At 34.6% G+C, this 6,889-nt stretch overlaps 1 long non-coding RNA gene across 1 annotated transcript; it reads left to right on the forward strand.

Annotated features, from left to right (window-relative positions):
* The first annotated feature begins 3,868 nt into the window (after nt 1-3,868).
* On the forward strand, nt 3,869-5,413 carry LOC141621967 (uncharacterized). Its single transcript, XR_012532808.1, has 2 exons — nt 3,869-4,206; nt 4,921-5,413. It is a non-coding gene; the product is annotated as an uncharacterized LOC141621967 (long non-coding RNA).
* The last annotated feature ends 1,476 nt before the right edge of the window (nt 5,414-6,889 follow it).

The raw sequence follows: 6,889 nt of genomic DNA on the forward strand, positions 1-6,889 counted from the left end.
AATAATAAAACCAAAAAACCAACAACCCAACCAAACCCGAAATCTGAAATAAACCAAATAACAATAAAAAAAAAAACCAAATTTAAATATCGTGTGTATAACTCTAATGCACGCAGTGTATAACTTTAATAACCAACAAAAAATTAAAAACCAAATAACAATAACCAACAAAAATTAAAAACCAAATAACAATAACAAAAAAGTATAACTTTAATGTTTTAAGTGTATAACTTTAGCCATAAATAGTATAACTTTAATGTTTTAAGTGTATAACCAACAAAAAATTAATAACCAACAAAAATTAAAAACCAAATAACAATAACAAAATAAAGTAAATATGACAAAAACACAAAAAAACCAATAGATCTAAAAAAAACAACACCACACAAAATTAATACCAAATCTCAAATAATAATAAAAATAACTAAACTAAAAAAAATAAAAACCAAATAACAATAATAACGATAACAAAACAAAAAACCAAATAACAATAAAAAAAAAATACCCACAGTAAAAATAACATAAAACCAAACGAAAATTTAAAAAAAAAAAAAAAAAAAAAAAAAAACAAGAACGAAAAAAAGGAGAAAGGAAGAGCAGGGAGGGAGAAAGGGAGAAAGGAAAAAAGTAAAAACAAAAAACAAGGACAACACCAACGACCCACCAACACACCAGCCACACCACCAACACCTCCTCCAACCACCAACACCACTGCCAACAACACCCGCCGACAACATAACCACTGCAAACATCACCAACCGCCGACAACTTCAAACCCACCTTCTTCCTTTTTCCTTTCTCGCACAACCACCGCCACCCCCACCATAACCACCATGACTGACCCACTCACCTCGCCTTTCTCCCCAAACCGCAGCAACCACCACCACCACGAGCAACAACCAGCAATGACAACGGCCGACGAGCAATGGAGGAAAGGCGGGATTTTCAAAATTTGAATTTTGAAAATAGGGGTGGCGGTCGTGGAGTTGTTGCGGTAGTGGAGGGAGGAGGAAGGCGGGTCGTGGAGTTGTTGCGGTGGTGGAGGGAGGAGGAAGTCGTGGTGGTGGCAGATCTGGTGGTGGGTTGTGGGTGGTGGGATTGTTTTTGGTTTTTGAAAGGAAAGGTTGCGGTAGTGGTGGATGGTTACGGTGGTGGCAGGATAGGCGACGAGGGAAAAGGACGGGAGGAGAGGTGGCGGGAACGGCAGGAGGATTGTCATGGTGGTGGTGGGTTTTTTTTTTGTTTAGAGAGGGTGGGAGAAAATGAGAGAGAAAGAGTGAATGTGAGAAATGAGAGAGGATGAGTGAATGTGGAAGTGAGTTGGGAGATTAGAATGATGGTAGAGTTGTACAAAATTAGGTAGAGTTATACACAATTAGGGAAGGAGATTAGGGAGGGAGAATTGTGACCCTTCAATGAGATGTAATCTCATCCCTCCATCCCTTCCATCCAAGGGCTCTTATAAGGACTTAGGGCCTTATAAGGTATGAAGACCTTATAAGAACCCTTCTCTATATATATATATATATATATAGAATTAGGATCAAATGAGTCCACCTCCTTTAGGTGAGTCCATGAGTCCCATTCTAAACCTTTGGATCAAAAAAAATGAAGGGTTAAGATTAAAACAAATTAAAGAGATGAGATATAAATACAAACAAACCCTAATCACACCCTACCTCCCATTTCATTTCCACTCTTCATTTCTTCTCTCTAAACTCTCTATATATCTCTCTAAACTCTAAAGTTTCATCACCACTTCTCCTATTCCGCCGCCGCCGCCATGCTTCTCCTCCCGTCGCTTCACTTCTCTCCTCCCGCCGCATATTTTTTTTTTTTTAGATCTGAAAAACGAGTGGTGGTTGTTGTTGGTATGCCTCTCCTACCGCCGTATTCCCTTCTTTTTTTTCTTTTTTTTCTTCTTTTTCTTCCTAGATCTGAAAATGGAGTTGTTGTTGTTGTTGTTGGTGGTGGTGGTGTGTCGTGTGGAGGTGGTAGGGTGGTCGGTCAGGCTGCCGCCTCGTTTCATTTTTTTTTTCTTCAGATTTTTGGTATGTGGTGGTTAATGGTTCGTGGTGAGTGGCTGTTAATGGGGTCGTGGTGGTGGTATTCTTATATTTTTTCAGATTTAGAGTTTTTTTTTTCGAATTCATTTCATGCGGCGGCTGGGCCTCTTTTTTTTTAGACTTGGTGGACCGTGGTGGTGGTGGCCGTGGGTTATGGGTGGTGGTGTTTTTTTTTCAGATGTAGTTTTTTTTTTTTTTTTTTTTTTTTGCGTTGGTTGGCGGATCTGGGAGATGAGATATAAATACAAACAAACCCTAATCACACCCTACCTCCCATTTCATTTCCACTCTTCATTTCTTCTCTCTAAACTCTCTTTATCTCTCTCTAAACTCTAAAGTTTCATCACCACTTCTCCTATTCCGCTGCCCCCGCCCTCGCCCTCGCCGCCGCCATGCTTCTCCTCCCGTCGCTTCACTTCTCTCCTCCCGCCGCATCTTTTTTTTTATTATTTTTTTATTTTTTTAGATCTGAAAAACGAGTGGTGGTTGTAGTTGGTATGCCTCTCCTACCGCCGTATTCCCTTCTTTTTTTTCTTCTTTTTTTTCTTCTTTTTCTTCCTAGATCTGAAAATGGAGTTGTTGTTGTTGTTGTTGTTGGTGGGGGTGGTGTGTCGTGTGGAGTTGGTGGAGTGGTCGGTCAGGCTGCCGCCTCGTTTCCTTTTTTTTTCTTCAGATTTTTGGTATGTGGTGGTTAATGGTTCGTGGTGAGTGGTTGTTAATGGGGTCTTCGTGGTGGTATTCTTATATTTTTTTAAGATTTAGAGTTTTTTTTTTTTCGAATTCATTTCATGCGGCAGCTGAGCCTCTTTTTTTTTTAGACTTGGTGGACCGTGGTGGTGGTGGCCGTGGGTTATGTGTGGTGGTGTTTTTTTTTTTTTTTTTTTCAGATTTAGTCTTTTTTTTTTTTTTTGCGTTGGTGGGCGGATCTGGGTGGTGGCGTGGGGGTGGTGTTCAGGCAGGTGGTCGTGGTGGTTCAGGAAGGTGGTCGTGGTGGGTGGGGCCTGAAGTGGGTTGTGGGGGTGTGTTGGTGGTGGTTGGTGATGAAGGTTTCACTCATTTGGAATAAAGTTTCAAATATATGGACTACAGTTTTACGAATACTGACTAAAGTTTCACTTGACATGCACTAAAGTTTCACATGACATGGACTAAAATTACATTTCCTAAGAGAATAAAGTTTCATAAACCGTTAAAATTACATTACATAAATTCAAATTAGTATAAAGTTACGATACTTAAAAAAAATAAAGTTTCAAAAATTATGATTAAAGTTACAATCATAAAACATTAATTTTATATTTATAAAATTACAATTTATACATAAAATTTATAAATCAGTAAAATTAATTAAATTGAAATTTTTATATTAAAATTTTCTAATAAAATTAAAGTTTCAATTTTAAGCATCAAAATTTCACTCGTAAAACATTAATGTTACATTTATAAATCAGTAAAATTAAATAAATTCAAATTTTTATATTAGAAATTTCTAAAAAAATTAAAGTTTCAAAATTACCATTAAAATTTCACTCGTAAAACAATAAAATTACACTCAAAAATTAATTTTATATTTTTAAAATTAAATTTTATAACATAAATTTAAATTTTTATTTAAAAAATGACTTTAAATATTTAAGTTATAATTATAAAGAATTAAAGTTATACTCATAAATTAAAGTTTCATTTATAAAACATTAAAATTTTACAATCTTAACCATCAATCTTATAAGATCAATGGCTATATATATATATATATATATATATATATATATATATATATATATATATATAGGCGGGATCTCGTGAGTTTGGTTCTTATGGTGAGTTGTGAGTTTGGAAAATCTAGACCATTGAATTAGAATAAATAGACCGTTAAGATTGAAAGAATACAACCGCGAGTTCAATTATAATCCTCCGCCTGGTCCCCTCTCGATAACTACCTCATCAACTGTGGGTCCCCCTTATTTACAATTCTAGACTCACACAGCAAGCGACTAGTCACCTCTCCCTGACCCGGTCAAACTCTCTTCAACTCGGACGATCCCACTCACTGAGTTGACAACCCCATCTGGTTGCCTGTACAACTCAGCTAGAATCTTTGTCGAACCGTCTGGTTATTCGTTTAAAATCAATCAGAAAGGTACCCATTTGATTCGATTTCATTTTCATAGATTAAATTTCGAGAAATTTGATGGTAAAATTGCGAAATTTCATGTTTTAGCTGATGGGTATTTGTTATTGAATGAATTTAGTTTGTTGAATTTGAAAAATGATGTTGAAATTCATGAATTTTTGTTGTTGATCGATTGTGATTATCTTGAATTGTTGTTTGTACCTGTTGGAAAGACGAGTTTCGGGTTTGTTAGTGCAATTGAAGTCAAACCTACGATTCTTCCAGCAACAATTTTTAGGTGAAGCGAGTACCTTAGCTAAGTACGAAGCCATAAATTTAGCTAAGATGGAGATTTAACACCCGATACATACCAGTGGGGAAAACCTTTGTTTCATATTTCTGCAGGAGTTTCCTTGTCTATTTGATTGAGTAGGTCGGTCTGGTTTAACAGTTTTCCAGCCTTCCAATTCAGTCTTTGGACCAAACTGTCCATTATTAAATATCGTCGTGGGTTGGGGTTCACTGTATTTATGAGATACAGAACAGTTAAAGACAAAGGAAAAAGATACACTTTCGTGACAAATACAAACGCAGATACTGCTAAATTGTTCTACATAGGCTGAAAATTTGATGCATTGTGGGATTTGTAGCAACCTTGTACAGTACAATGGTGTCTATTAAGATATTCTTATCAGCTTTCAAGCAGTAACTTCACCAAGTTTTTACTTTATTTTTACGCAGTTTCCATTATTATAACAGCCACTACAAGAGAAACAGGTTGAGGTGTAGTTAAAATTGCTTCTCTGAACATCTAATGGATAAATTCCGGAAAGGCAACTATGTCAGCTAGATCCAACAGAAGGCATATGAACCGTTTTGAAAGCACTAACCCAGGAATACACTACTTCAAACTTTGCGTTTCCAATAAATTTAATAATTCATCTCAAGCAAATAAGGAATGCAAACATGCTATAGGGCCAAAGAAACTACTTTAGTTGGATATACTGCTGACTGCAAAATTGTATTGGTTTTGAAGTGAAGAGCTATATTATATTATACCATTGGCCTTACTGATCCTGATTATGCACATATATATCATTTCTCAGCTTATTTTCTGCGGAAAAAACATAGATAGGCGATTGTATAGATGTAGTATCTCGGGTTGTATAAAATGCTGCTTGGGCATTCAAGCTATATGCTAAATTATACTAGATCGGAGAAGTGTTTCAATGTCGATCTCTTTTATACTTTCAAATGATTTTGGGCTATGTATACGGACATCGTTTGATCGATGTCAGCTAACTCGTCTTATGAGCATGTCATCAAACCCATTATCCATGGACCATGGTTGTCAACTTCATATTGATATAGTAAAACAAAAACATTTATATTTTCAGAAGAAAATTATTCATGTGGACCCACAATTTAGTTGAACAATCAACAGGAGAACTTATATTTTCAGAAGAAAATTTGATCTTGGGCATTGCCGAGGGTGTGATGCTAACAGTAGAATAACAACACAATAACACGTGTAAAAAAAAAGAAAAAAAATAAAGTCGTAAAAAAAATCAAAGTGGCACCGGAATAAAATCACAATAAACCCAGAATAACAGCACAATAACACGCGGTAAAAAAAGAGTAAAAAAATCAAAGTAGTAAAAAAATCAAAATAGTAAAAAAATCAAAGTGACACCGGAATAACATCACAATAACAGCAGAATAACAGTAGAATAACAGCACAATAACACGTGGTCAAAGTCGTAAAAAAAATCAAAGTGGCACCGGAATAACATCACAATAACACCAGAATAACAGCACAATAAAATGCGGTTAAAAAAAAGAGTAAAAAAATCAAAGTAGTAAAAAAATCAAAGTTGTAAAAAAATCAAAGTGACACCGGAATAACATCACAATAACATAACAATAACAACACAATAACACGTGGTAAAAAAAATCAAAGTAACACCGGAATAACAACACAATAACGGCAGAATAACAGTAGAATAACAGCACAATAACACGTGGTAAAAAAAATCAAAGTCGTAAAAAAAATCAAAGTGACACAGGAATAACACCAGAATAACAGCACAATAACACGTGGTAAAAAAAAAAATCAAATTCGTAAAAAAAATTAAAGTGACAGCAGAATAACAACACAATAACAGCGGAGTAACAATAACAGCACAATAACACGTGGTAAAAAAAAATCAAAGTCGTAAAAAAAATCAAAGTAACATCAGAATAGCGTCACAATAACAGCGGAATAACAATAACAGCACAATAACATGTGGTAAAAAAAAGAGAAAAAAAAAATCAAAGTCGTTAAAAAATCAAGTTAAAAAAAAGCACAATAACAGCATAATAACACGAGGTAAAAAAAATAAGAGTGAAAAAAAATTCAAGCAAAAAAAAATTTGGTACAAAAAGAAAAAGAAAAAAAAGGTAACATAATGAGAAAATTAGAGAAAAACATAAAAGAGAAAAAAATCAAAGTTGTAAAAAAAGCATAATAACACGAGGTAAAAAAAAAGAGATAAAAAAATTAAAGTAAAAAAAAAAGAGTAGCACTAGAAAAAAGAGAAAATAAACTAAATAACAATGTTTTTATATGACAACTAAAATTAATCTTGGCCACTCATCTCTAATTTAATCTAATGGTTGAGATTCCCCCAACTCACAACTCACCATAAGAACCAAAATCTCTCTCTCT

The sequence above is a fragment of the Silene latifolia genome, chromosome X, assembly GCF_048544455.1.
Source record: "Silene latifolia isolate original U9 population chromosome X, ASM4854445v1, whole genome shotgun sequence".
Classification (NCBI taxonomy): domain Eukaryota; kingdom Viridiplantae; phylum Streptophyta; class Magnoliopsida; order Caryophyllales; family Caryophyllaceae; genus Silene; species Silene latifolia.